The sequence below is a fragment of the Heptranchias perlo genome, chromosome 1, assembly GCF_035084215.1.
Source record: "Heptranchias perlo isolate sHepPer1 chromosome 1, sHepPer1.hap1, whole genome shotgun sequence".
Taxonomy (NCBI): Eukaryota; Metazoa; Chordata; class Chondrichthyes; order Hexanchiformes; family Hexanchidae; genus Heptranchias; species Heptranchias perlo.
In genome coordinates, this window is record NC_090325.1 from 173,068,903 (window position 1) to 173,082,861 (window position 13,959).

A 13,959-nucleotide genomic window follows, 5' to 3' on the forward strand; every position below is an offset into this window, starting at 1 on the left:
ATCGTTATCATTATAACGATGATTCTGTGATCTGATTCGTTCCTAGTTATATGGTTCTGGGATCTGATTTGTTTCTGGTTCTAGGGTTTGATCAATTGAATGGACAATTTAAATTGCAGCAGTCTCTGGGATCTAAGTCCTGCAGTACAGGTTCTAAACATTGTTCAAAATACTGAGCAGATGAATTTCTGGGACACGATTATTGAAAGGATAATAGGGGTACTGCAATCTGATTGGTTGAAGGGACTTTCCACACTATAGCACTGGCACATGGATATAGATTCACACAAAGGCCCCCAAAATCTGTAGCTGTTCCAGGGTACTTTCGCCAAAACTTTAACAGGACTCTGCTGGAATCTAGGCCATGACCCGGATATGCTGGGTCCCAGTCGACATTGGAGATGTTGTATGGCCTCATTGGGTGGAACTTCTGTCTACGTCCTACAAGGCCATTGGAAGGCCATTGGCTAATAGGGGTGGGGTCAGGGACACCCTATATTGGGAGGTCCCGTGACATTGGCCTGCAAAGGGACCTCACATATGGTGACAGAGATACACCTAGTGAAACCAGACATATTGGCAGATGTTGGTCTCAAATGGGGCACCAGACCAAGGATTATGGCTTGAACCTCCAAAGATGTATATTTTTTAAAAATGTAAACTTTTTTTTATATTTCTCTGACAAAGGGGGTCTCAATGGAGACATTTTGGCAGTCTTTCTGGTTGGGCTGGGCCTGAGCCGGCCACTTCCGTTGCAGTATGTGGCTTCTTAGTTAGGCAGGCTCCTAGTGTGTGGGAGCCTGCCACTGGCACACAAAAGAACGGACCTCCCCATACCCCATGAACGTTGGTGGGATCAGCAGAAACCCCCCTCCCCCCGCCATGGATTTTCAGGGCCACAATTTTAAACAAAGTAGAATTAATTTTAACATTGGCACTTTTAGAATTAATGCAATATAAGATGAAAGTTGTTAATTTAGTATTGAGTGAATATACAATATAGATCAAATACTATAATGTCTATTAAGGTGTATATATAAAAAATCTTCTATTGAGATTGATGTATTCTGCAGGATTTTTAACAATGTAAATTTAATAATACATTTTTCCTGTTAAATAATATAATTAGAATACAGAGCTTACATTTTATTTATTTTATTATCTGGATGGGAGTTTTGAGGATTGGAGATGCAGAATCATTTGAAACTTATTGAAAGGTATGGGTATGAACAGAGGTAGAAGGGAAATTGAGCACCTAATGCTGCACTTTACACTGCAATTGTACTGTGGATGTGAAGCAGTTTTGTATGAGTTGTAGTGTAAGTGCATCCTGCAGCCTAAGAGAGGTTATAGGTATAAAGGCATTTCCTTTCTTCTGCTGCACATAACCCATTGATGCCATAGGAGGAAACTTCTCTAATGCTAAGCTGCAGAAAATTAATCTTACCAGTGGTGAAACTCCAGTCAATGTATAATTAATCTCAGGGAATCCCCGTGGACTCATATTGCTCATTATTAGCCAGTACTAGTGCCACATTGGACTGAAAAAGCCCTGATGAGGTTGATCCTGATCAGTATTGAGGCTTATCACTTCATATACTGCCTGGCATAAGAAGGGTTTGTTGTCCCTGGCATCAACTCACCTGACAATCAGGGCCTACTCCTGCAGTTGATGTGTTGCTGCACAATCCCTGCGCCTGAATGGTGAGGCCCAAGGTGCCCCGATATTGGACCTCAGGCCTAATTTTCCATGAAGCAGGCGACCTGCAGAGAGCAAGAAGCAGCTTGCCCGACAAAGCGTGGTTGAAGATCGTGGTGATGCGACGCTAGTAATGGACCTCAGGTAGGTGAGGAAGGATGGAGGGTCAGAGCCGGAGTGGGGAGGATGATTGGTGGCCGGTAGGGGTGGGGGATCAGTAGCTGGAGCAGCGGCTCCTCCCAGCTGCACATTCAGATAAGTATATTATTAAAACATACCTGTTGGTTGCGGCCTAACAGGCCGTACCTTTAAGGACCGCCTGTTAGGCCACACATAAACTTGATTTTTCTGTGCAGATGGTGCCGGTGCCGGCTGCCTCAGGACAAACCAGTCGTGCAAATGGGAGCCTCAAACAGGCGTTAGGTCCCTTATTTGCACATGCATAGGGCCTACTGCCTGTTTCAGGCATGGGCAGGCCAATTTTTTGGCATTCACCAATATGGCGGGTGGCGCACTATCAGCTCATAATGAACATGCACTTCCTGTCTGCTATATTGAAGGCTTAGGAGGTCGTTCAGCGCCTGAAAAACTGGCACTGCCCAGCCGAATTTCTACACCCAAGTCTGTGCCAGTGTTTTCTCCATATGAGCCACATAGTCTTATTCCACACTCCTGCTCGCAGCCCATACCCTTTGATATTCCTCCTTTTTGAACAACTATCAAATTCCCTTTTTAAAAAATTATGGCCTCTAGTTCAACAGTGGTAAATTCTTGTAACAATGTATTGTTATAATTCAACAGTAGAAAAATAGATCATTGTAAAATAAGTAGAAAAATAGATCATTGTAAAATAAACTTAACAGAAAAAATAGTTTAAATAAACTAGGAACATTTTAAAGTATAAACTTACTGTGCGAGAATGAGAACCAGCGAGTAAAGGGCCAATTGAAGCCGATTTCCATCAGGCAGGTGGGCAGTTAAAATTGCCCATGGGGCTTACTTGCACCGATCCTGCTGTCTTCCTACAGGTTCCGATCTTACCCTGCTGTTCTGAGCAGGTGAGAGGAGCAGCCAGTATAAGCCAGTAGGGTTCTCCTTTAAATATGCAGATTGGGCTCCGATTACATCATCGGGGCCTGAATGCAATTTTCACTGGAGGCCTGTGTGGGGAAGCCATTGTGGCCATTCTGCAAGGCCAACCTAGTGGGAACAGGAGCTGGGACCAGAAGAGGCCCAAAAAGGTAAGTGGATTTTCGTTTTTTAACTTTCCTTTTGGGCCAGGAGGGACAGGACTGCACCGCTTCCTGCCGGGTTCGGGTTGGAGACTGTTGGCGCTACGCAGATGAGGCCCAGGAGTTAAAAAACTCCCGGGTCTCACGATGCCAAGGTTCAGATGGTTTGCTGTCCGCCTTGGCCCCCACCGTTAAACTCCCGCCCTGAGTTAAAATTGGGACTTAAGTGTTGACGATGGGGGAACTGGTGAATCGAAGACATCCCCGTTGTTTCAATGGGTAAATGCACCAAATCTTGTGGTAGTCAGCTATACAGATCCTGAAGATTGAAGATTTGAGCTTTGGTCTCTGCAGAGTAGCAGTGAGGGAACTATAATCAGTCTGAGCATCCCTGGGCTAGGGAGGTGGAAAAAAATCTTCCGTTCTGAACTGTATCCAGTGGCACCTGGTAGAATGTTTATGTGTGCATGTACATGTTTTGGCAACCCCAAGGTTGAATAGCTGCCAACATTTACAGTTCTGGGCTAACACATGAAGAATGAACACTTTGGCAAGATGCCTGTGGAACAGCACCTAATATAAGCCACCACCTTCAAGAAAGATGGGGAGAAATTGAAAAAAACATAAGCTAGTTCAGGGGAGGTAACTTTATATAGCATGGGAAGAGCAAGTCACATTTTGTTCGGTTTCCCTGGGGTCTGATGTGTGGAAACCTGTCATCATGCTTAAGTCTCTCTAAACCAAGCTACTAAAGTATTCACAGCTTCTGTTTACCTGATATGGAGTGCACACACTCTCCCCATTGGGACAAACCCCACTTACCTTAAATCCAGAGAGCTTAGGTTCAGGTTGTCAAGAGCCAAAGCTTAGGGACCTCGCAGGTGTGTGCCGTGGTATTGCTAGAAACATCAAATTTAGCAGCATAGAATACTGATAAGCAACAGAAATGAACAACGGATCCATCAGCATCTGAAAAAGAAAAAAGGTAGAAAATATTAGCTTGTCTTCTCTCTGCTTAGATGCTGACAAACCTGCCACGTATTTCCAGTATTTTTTGTCCCTATTTCAGATATGCTGTATTTGCAGTTTTCTTTTTCTTTTTCTCTCTACTGGTAAGTTATCTACTGCTTGTTACATTAGGACCATCCTCCCCAATAGGTCATTAGTTTGCACAGATAGCAGGAACCGAGTGGGAAAAATTCTAGCCTCAGTGACAAGTGTCTCACTCATTAATGAGCCTGGCTGGTCGGTCGACAAAAGAGATCTGCCTGGCTGAGATATCGGACTGCTGAATCTGCCATGGAGGCTTGACTCTGTTTTAATCTTCCATCGGTGGGCGCGACACCTAGAGCCAACTTGACCCCAGAGAGACCCTGCTTATCTTTCCCCTTCCCAACTAGGATAGTTACTGATTTGCCATTAGACAACTGATACATGTGGGTTTGAGCCCTTGCTAGATGGACAGCTGGTACCAGGAACTGCTCATGAGTGGCATGGTGAGCAGCATAACTTACCGTGAAATGTGTGAGTGTATTGACACCGTCGTCTGCACCACAACATAGGTACACACCAAACCCCAATGAAGCATGGTTCCTTCCAGCTATTGGAAGTGCAGAGTTTCAGAAGCAACTACTTGCCTCACTGCGAGATAATCACTTTAGCTATTAAACCTTCAACATAATAAGGCTGTATGTTCTCATACCAGGTCACCAGATAAGCCATTTTGCCAGCTGTCATTCCCAAGCCTCAGTTTCCTCATCAGCTTTATGGCAAGCATCTATTTTCAGCATGGTGAAAGGTCAATATGTTAGCCATATTGACCTTTAGATCAATGATGATCTAAAAGTCCAAGACTAGTGCTGCACACCAGGTTTACTCATTACCAAGTGCTTAAAACTCGTGTGAGGGTTTTTTCCAAAGAGGTGTCTGGTGTCAAGCTGACTCCCCCTTAAGGGTAATGAGCAACAGGATGATGGAAGGTCATGAAAGCAAAGATGCTCTGTTGACACAAATTCATCAATGTTTAGCTCGGTTTACCTTTTTAAAAGTTTTTCCTGTAAGCTATAGCAAGGACTAGAATGAAGTAGAATTAATCAGTTTGACTTTTTGCATTTACCATTCTTGAGAAAATCTTGTTTAACCAGTCTAGTAACCCTTGTAATTGCAATCTTTTGCAACAGCACATATCTATTCTTGCTCATACGACAGGTATGTTGATACAAACTTTGGAAAATGGTTTACACCTGTTTCCTTGCACTCTGGTGCTGTCAAAGTGTTCACAACACCTCCAAGTATTAATCTCAGGTAAATATCTAAGCACACATGTTCATTGCTCCCTACCTTTAAATTTTGTGAACCTCTATCTGTATTTCTAGATTCAATGGGCTCGATTTTACCGTCTGGTTTCCTGTGGGTTTCCAGCGGGGGGGCCCCGAAAATCCCGATATCCAGTCACGTGACCGGATCGCGCCACGATCCCGACCACTTCCGGGTTCCCCGATGACGTGCGGGGCTGCGTGCGCGGCCCCCGCTGGTGGGAATCCCGCAGGCAATTAAAGCCAGCGGGGTTCCACTTGAGTGTACTTACCTTGCTTGTTGAGGTCATTAAATGAGCTGAATCAGCTGTCAAAAGAGGAAGTGTGGGATTTTACCTTCAACGCAGAGTGTTTCACACACTGGGGGAAACAGTCTCCCTCCAACCAGGCGTGTTGCAGCCAGCAGCCTGTGGCAGCTGCCAAGGTGCACTCCACGGGGGTGGGGGGGGAGAGCCCTCACCCACGCAGGAGGCCACCGCGTCACATAGGGCAACCTCTGCACCCCCCCACCCCCCCGCCAAGCCAAAGGACAGACCGACGCGAAACCGCAGCCCCAGTCCGAGGAACCACCCACCTACCCTGCACAACCCCTCAGACCAACACCTGCCAGATGGGTGGTGCGTGGACACCCTCGGAGGACGAACAGCATGACCAGCCTCGCAGTCCATGCCGTCCGCCGCAGAGACGTGGAGCCCCCCAACACGGTGCTGTTGCACGCCCACCTGCACAGCAGGAGGGAGGGCAACCGCAGAGAGAGATGCGTCGCAGAGGGCACTACCCTCGCCACAGGGTCCACAGACCGAGGCGCAGCTCCCCGGACCTTTCCGAGCAGCAGTGCACACGGAGGCGCAGATTCACTCGACATGTAGTCGTGGAGATCTGCAGGCTCTTTCATGCCGAGCTGCTCCTGGCTGGCCCCAGCACCATCTGCTTACCTGTCGCTGCCAAAGTCACCACTGCCCTCCACAACTTCTCCGCATCCTTCCAGGGTGCAGCCGGGTACACCGCCGATGTCTCTCAGTCGTCTGCGCGGACGAGCCCTGCAAATACACCTGCACCTACTCTGCAGTAACACAATGGGTGGCATCAGTGGTGGGTCCTCATAGTGATACCCAGGAGCGGGCATTATTGGACACAACAGACAGGATTCCCGGAGACATGGCAGTGGTGGTGCCAATATAATGTGTGATGTTTGTTGCTCTGAGATTCAATATAGGTAACACCCATGGCAAACCCTCAGACACCCTTGTGCATCCCCTTCATGCTCACGACACGTTTGCCTTACGCTGCCTACTGCACATATGTGATGCATGCCCTGTGGCTGCAGCACAGGTGGTGGCAGGTTGAGTGAGGCTGGCCGTGAGGGAGATGCACGAGAGGGTGAGTATGGGATAGAGCCATGAGATTGTATGAGGATTGGGTTGCGTGTTAGTGGCGGGGTGAGTACTGGCGAGGTGAGTAGGTGCAGGTAAGATGAGGATGGGGTTTGAGTGGGTATGAGGGGTGATGTGACAGAGTAGTGTTGGCGGTGCCGAAGGAGATGTGGGGTGGGGGCAGTGTTGTGGCAGACGGAGTGTAGGGGAAAGACTACGTGTTCTCACTGTGGCTGACCTACTGTAGTCATTGGAGCGCCTCCTGCACTGTATGCAGGTGGGCGATATGTTGGTGGTGCAGGTGACCTCCTCTGCCACCTCGAGCCAGACCTTCTTGGTGGCAGAGGCAGGCCGCTTCCTCCCGCCCGCCGGGTGGAAGATCTCTGTCCTCCCCCTCCTCCTCACCCCATCTGATGATACCTGGGGTGAGGCATCAAAAACTGGGAGCAGCCTTCCCCCTGGGCTGCTCCATGCTGTAATTTGTTCCATTGGTTGCAGCATCTGTCAGTGGAGGACTGCCCCTTTAACTAGAGAGCCTCCAGCTGACAGATCGTACTGCGCGTGCACAGCCCGCCCGACGCGCAGACCAGCAGCGCGGACCCCGTAGGAGCAGGTAAGTGGCTCCAATTAGTGGATTGCCTGCTACGATCGTGCGGGCAACCCACTAATTTCACCGGGCGCGGAGCCCACGCACCCGAAACCCAACCCGCCGGAAACCCGCAGGCCTGCTAAAATCAGGCCCAATAATCCCACAATTGGTTGAATGACTAGGAAATCTACTCTATTTGCCCCTTGTTCTTGTGGGTCCTTCACCCAATTCAGGATGAAAAATCTAGACAATATTCTAAATTGTAAAATCTTAAATAATGTCTTATAACAATAAAATGAATATATTATCACTTGTGCAACAACATTTTGAGGCTAAGTCCTCTGGTAAAGCCTATGTCGCTATTTATTTAAAAAAAGAACCTGGTATACTGTTTCCACAATTAGCCCTCAGTCTCTTCACGTGATGGTGTAGCTTTCTCTCCTCAGCAGATGACACCTTTCACCTTTGAGAATAAAGAAAATGTATGATGGATGCTTCTTAGTTCCTTTTGAATTTAATTCTTCCCACCCTTTCAGAAGTCATGGTGCTAGCATCTATCTGTTTGTTGTTCTCTGCCCCATTAATCTACTTCAGTCTTTTCCTTAGAGTGGCATATATTTACTGAGGGTCAGTAAACTATTGTGATTGACTCTCCCAAGTTACCCTCAGCCTTACTGAGGAAGAGAGATCATTCTAGCTGCTTAGAATGCTCTAAATGCCTTACATTGTTTCTGCATCTCAGATGAAATCTGCATTATTTTATGCTTAACCTTTAAACAGCAATATGCTTTTTCTCCAGCTCGCCACAGGATCTGCATTTTATCTTCACATCTCAGCACCAGAGCTGTTAAGCTTCCTATGTGGTTTAACCTCCCATCTCCCACTGGTGTAATTCTCTGTTTCTACAATTGATTTCAAGCACACTAAGGTTTATTTCTGGGCCAAGTATCTGTGGGTGTGTTGCCATCAAAAAGGCGCAAGTGTCTTCTACCTACAGAAAACCATCCAGCCAAAAGTTATTCTAGTACAAATCATTTTTAGTCTCTTCAAGCTTCAGGTCTGCCATAGATATCTACTCGGGTTCATTGGTGTCAGCCGCTCCCTTAACCAGTCTGGTTGCCTGCTTTTTACGCCCTATATCTATTAGTGCAGTTATGAGACCTAGGAGTGTAACAGTGAAACTCCTTTGTGTTCTGGGCCGGACCTCTGTACTTTACGCACATGTTCAATCACTTCGAATGTGGCTGAGTTAACACTGGGTGAGGCAAAGTTTGGTTCAAATCATAAACTGCTTTATTCCACAGTAGGTTAAAAAGCACAGAACAATGAGATTGATGACAGTACTAGATACAAGCAGTACAACTTCTGTTCACGTAATTCTACAAAAAATAAAGAACATGCGAGTGCTAGCCCACTCCGTTGCGTCATAATTAGTATTAGTAAAAAAATAGTGCTGGAGAAATTAATGAGACTGAAAGCCAATAAATCCCAAGGGCCTGATAATCTGCATCCCAAAGTACTAAAAGAGGTAGCGATGGAAATAGTGGATGCATTAGTTGTCATCTTCCAAAATTCTATAGATTATGGAACAGTTCCTGCAGATTGGAGGGAGGCAAATGTAACCCCACTATTTAAAAAAAGGAGGGAGAGAGAAAACAGGGAACTACAGACCGATAAGCCTGACATCAGTAGTAAGGAAAATGCTAGAGTCTATTATAAAGGATGTGAGAACAGGACACTTAGAAAATATCAACGGGATTAGACAAAGTCAACATGGATTTATGAAAGGGAAATCATGTTTGACAAACCTACTGGAGTTTTTTGAGGATGTAACTGGTAGAATAGATAAGGGAGAATCAGTGGATGTGGTGTATTTGGATTTTCAGAAGGCCTTTGATAAAGTCCCACATAAGAGATTAGTGTGCAAAATTAAAGCACATGGCATTGGGGGTAATATACTGGCATGGATTGAAATTGGTTAACAGACAGGAAACATAGAGTAGGAATAAATGGGTCTTTTTCGGGGTGGCAGGCAGTGACTAGTGGGGTACTGCAGGGATCAGTGCTTGGGCCCCAGCTATTCACAATATATATCAATGATTTGGATGAGGGAACCAAATGTAATATTTCCAAGTTTGCTGATGACACAAAACTAGGTGGGATCGTGCGTTGTGAGAAGGATGCAAAGAGGCTTCAAGGTGATTTCGACAAGTTGAGTGAGTGGGCAAAAACATGGCAGATGCAGTATAAATGTGAAGTTATCCACTTTGGAAGGAAAAACAGAAAGGCAGAGTATTATTTAAATGGTGATGGATTGGGAAATGTTGATGTACAAAGGGACCTGGGTGTCCTTGCATACCAGTCACTGAAAGCAAACATGCAGGTGCAGCAAGCAGTTAGGAAGGCAAATGGTATGTTGTCCTTCATTCCAAGAGGATTTGAGTACAGGAGCAAAGATGTCTTACTGCAGTTATACAGGGCCTTGGTGAGACCACACCTGGAGTATTGTGTGCCGTTTTGGTCTCCTTACCTAAGAAAGGTACTTGCCATAGAGGGAGTGCAGCGAAGGTTCACCAGACCGATCCCTGGGATGGCAGGACAGTCGTATGAGGAGAGATTGGGTCGACTCGGCCTGTATTCACTTGAGTTTAGAAGAATGAGAGGGGACCTCATTGAAACATGTAAAATTTTGACAGGGCTAGACAGACTGGATGCAGGGAGGATGTTTCCCCTGGTTGGAGGGTCCAGAACGAGGGGTCACAGTCTCAGGATACGGGGTAGGACATTTAGGACTGAGATGAGGAGAAATTTCTTCACTCAGAGGGTGGTGAACCTGTGGAATTCTCTACCACAGAAGGCTGTGGAGGCCAAGTCACTGAATATATTTAAGAAGGAGCTAGATAGATTTCTAGACACAAAAGGCATCAAGGGGTGTGGGGAGAGAGCGGGAATATGGTATTGAGATAGAGGATCAACCATGATCATATTGAATGGCGGAGCAGGCTCAAAAGGCCGAATGGCCTACTCCTGCTCCTATTTTCTATGTTTCTATAACTTAAAAGCACAATCTCTTTGTACCCTGTCCTACGGTCCAGGGCAATAGTTTGCTCTCTACGCAGCCTTCTGCTGCTTAACTGATTTTTGTATCCTGATTTTAATTCAACCTGGTGAGAGGGAATGGGGCCGGCGAGCAGTTAAAATAGCGAAAATTGACTTACCGCCCCATTCCCGCCAGAAATCCGCTGATCGCCATTTTAACTTTGGAGCTGACACAGGTGGCAAACATAACTGCTGGAAATAGGTGCAAACTGGGATCCTATAACGTTATTACGACCCCGACTCAATTTTAACTGGGTGGGTCAGAAGCCCCGCGCTGTGGCAAACCCACTGAGTAAAACCTAGCAGGATTGGCTTCACAAACTGACTAACATGACTGGAAGGTGAATTTAAAGAGGCATTCACCTGCAGGTACTCAGGTCATTAGGATCAATGTGCTATTGTGAATAATGGATTGCCAAGCCAGTTCTGAGTTTGCAGTTTGGTTCATTCTGGGTTTTTTTCCCCTTACTTACCCTGATTAAGTACTCACTGCTTATCATGGGTGCCGCTTTTGCTTCTTTCCTTTGGATGGCGGAACAATTGGAAAAAGAGGAGCACCAGCAGCAACAACCTCAACAACCAGAACAAGCAGCAGGAGGGTCTGTGAGAAGACAGAGGGTGCGGGGAGCTGCTTGTAGAAGGCCTTACCCAGTCCACAGCGTCTGTAGGCTGAGTCAGTTTCTCTGAGGAGCACTGCATGAGAAGATTGCGCTTCACCACACTGTTACTGATCTATGCAGCCTATTGAAGCAGGACCTGCTGCCTGCTGGACCAGGGGGCTATGCTTTGCCAGTGGCTGTCAAAGTCACCAACACCCTTAACCTTTTTGTCACAGGCTCCTTCCAGGCTGCCACTGGGAACATCACCTGCATCTGCCAGTCTGCAGTGAACGGTTGCATCTAGCAGGTCACCAATGCGCTGCTTGCCAGAGCAAACCATTATATTACCATCCCAATAGACGCCAATAGCCAGAATGAGAGAGCTCTGGGATTTGCAGCAGGGGCTGGCTTTCTTCATGTCCAAATCATAATAAACTGCACTCATGTAGCTATCAGGGAATGAGATGCCAAACCAGGAGCTTTTGTGAACAGGAAGGGCATCCAGTTCATCAATGTTCAACTACTGTGTTGTCATCACAGAAGGATAATACAAGTCTGTGCCACTTTCACTGGCAGCTGCCATGACCCCGTCATTCTGCGACACTCATCCATCCCCCCACTTTTCCACCCATCCTGGAATGTCAGAGAATGGCTGGTAGGGGACAAAGGATACCCCCTCCACACATGGCTGATGATACCCCTCTGTAACCCCACCACATCTGAGCAGCACAGGTACAATAAGAGCCATGAGACCACCAGGAAAATTAAAGAGCATACCATTGGCATCTTGATGCAAAGATTCAATAATCGCACAATTGGTTGAACGTATAAGAAATCTACTCTTTATGCCCCTTGTTCTTGTGGGTCCTTCACCCAATTCAGGTCCTGCTACTTCAAAAGGGATATCATGTTATCAGAGAAGGTTCAAGGTTAATACCAGAACTTATAGGACTGATCTACGAAATGGTTGTGTGTGTGTGTGTACGTACGTACACATGCCCTGGCACTATCCTTTCTTGGGAAGACTAAGGAGAATCTTGATAGGCGGTTATGATTATTAAGTGGTTTTTAACGTGGAATCAGGTTAAGTTTTTCAGCTGCATATGGGATTCCAGAACCAGAGGGCATAGATTAAAGACAATGAAAACTAAAGTAAATATGTAATTCAAAGACAATTTCTTTAGCCAAAAAAGTGATGAACATATGGGGGAAAAGCTACTAAATACAAGTGGTTGAACATGAAACTTTAAGGGGTTTCAAAAAGGGAATGACTAGTTCCTGGCATAAGAAAAGTTCATGGTTATAAAATTTTATACATGATCCAGAGTTTTCTTACAGAAAAGGAGAGAGATAATTGATTGGGCAGACCAGATAGACCAATGATCTTCACATGCTTGAAATAGATCAGCATTTAAGCTGCATTCTCCTGTCCTCACCCACCCCACCATTGCAAGCAAATATTACAAAATATTGTGATCCTGTAGTCATTAAGGAGGTCTCTGGGTGCTTACAGAATAAATATCAAAACCTGGTGGGGTAGGGGGATGACATGTATGGGCCAGGCGATCTAGCGGCAGGTAGTCATGTGGCGTTCACATCCAATCTCTATTATTCTAGCAGAAAGGATGGAAAGTGGCCTTGTGGTATAGATGCATCTGGTCTAACTCTGAGAAATTCTAGTACAAAGATGTCTTTGTGGAAATATATGTCAGTACAAATGTTCTCGGAGTATGGTTGAGAACTGCCATCACTTTGACTTGTGCCCTGTAGTTCCTCACAAACCAAACCGAACCCGAAACCCAAATCAAACCAATCTCTTGTCCTTAGCTTTTTCCAGAATCTTTCAGATACCTGGCTTCTTCTGCGAATGCAACATTTTGTTTCCATACCGAAACAGCTTGCCCCTCTTTTCTTTTCACAACTATTTAAGGAATCAAAAATACAAACAAGGGCAGTAGGTTTTGTTGGAAAACTTTAAATCAAGAAATAATTTTTCATAAAGTAAAAATGCATGCAAGATGGCTTGAGAATGATAAAGATGAGTTTCCACCTACAGTATACAGAGGCTGGAATCCCTGCCATTAGCTCTGGGAACAGCGCTGAGAGGAGAGTGGGACCTGCAGCAGTGCATTAGTAGCCAGACTCAGGGAAAAGTGTGACAGGGAGAGGAGTTTGCACTGACTTTTGTCAGCAAATGTTGAGATGCTGACTGGATCCCTAAAACGTTCATCATGTGTGTGAAATGCAAAGAGTTGGCATGCGTGCAACAACCCGAGACAGCAGGTAGGCTTATTCTCTCAGACTTCAGACATTACCATTGAGTAGCACAGCTCCACTATAATATTGTCTGAAGGGGGCAAATTTTAACGGGGAGCCAGGAGGAGGGCGGTGGGGGAGGGGGGGGAAATTCCTGACTGGAAACCTGGAAGTATGGGTTTCCCGGACGTTCATACGATTCGGAATAAGGACGTCTTTCATTTTTTTTCTGTAGGTTTCCTGCCCAACAAGCCAGCCAGATTGACAGGCTAGCTGTCAGTTGGACACAAGAGTAGCCAGGGAGCGGATACCAGCGGGTAAGTCTTAGATAGGTATGGAATTGGTCTTGGGTGGGGGGAGGGTCGAGTGTCTTCGGGGGGAGTCATCGGGGTCAGCAGTCATTGGGGATGCCATGAGAGGCTCAGTCATGGGGGAGGGGGTCGGACATCGGTGGGTTCGGAGATGGTGAGGGGGTCAGCCGATTGCGTTTGTGGGATCATGGCAGGCAGACTTGTTGGGCCTGGAGGAAACACGCCTGCTCCTCCTGGCCCACAAGCAGTTCAATAAAAACACTTACCTGCTGAGCCAGGTCTTCTCGCGTCCTCTTACATGGGGTGAAGCAGAAGGCCCAGGAGTCCTGGCCTCCAGGAGTTAAAAATAAAAAACCTGTCAAAATGGAGGCCTGAAGATTTTACTGACGGACCTGCCTCCTATGAGCGGGTTGAACGCCTGCCCCTCAACCCGCCTCCGTTAAAACAGGAAGTGGATGGATTGTGGTGGGTTTTACTTTTTTATGA

The 13,959-nt window shown here is 46.3% G+C and overlaps 1 long non-coding RNA gene across 2 annotated transcripts in view; it reads left to right on the forward strand.

Moving 5' to 3' along the window:
• LOC137302428 (uncharacterized) overlaps nt 1–13,959 on the forward strand; it is a 55,082-nt gene that overhangs the window by 39,705 nt on the left and 1,418 nt on the right. For both annotated transcript variants that reach the window (XR_010958459.1, XR_010958461.1), the window contains exon 2: nt 13,398–13,479. This is a non-coding gene — a long non-coding RNA (uncharacterized lncRNA). The remainder of the gene's footprint in view (nt 1–13,397; nt 13,480–13,959) is intronic.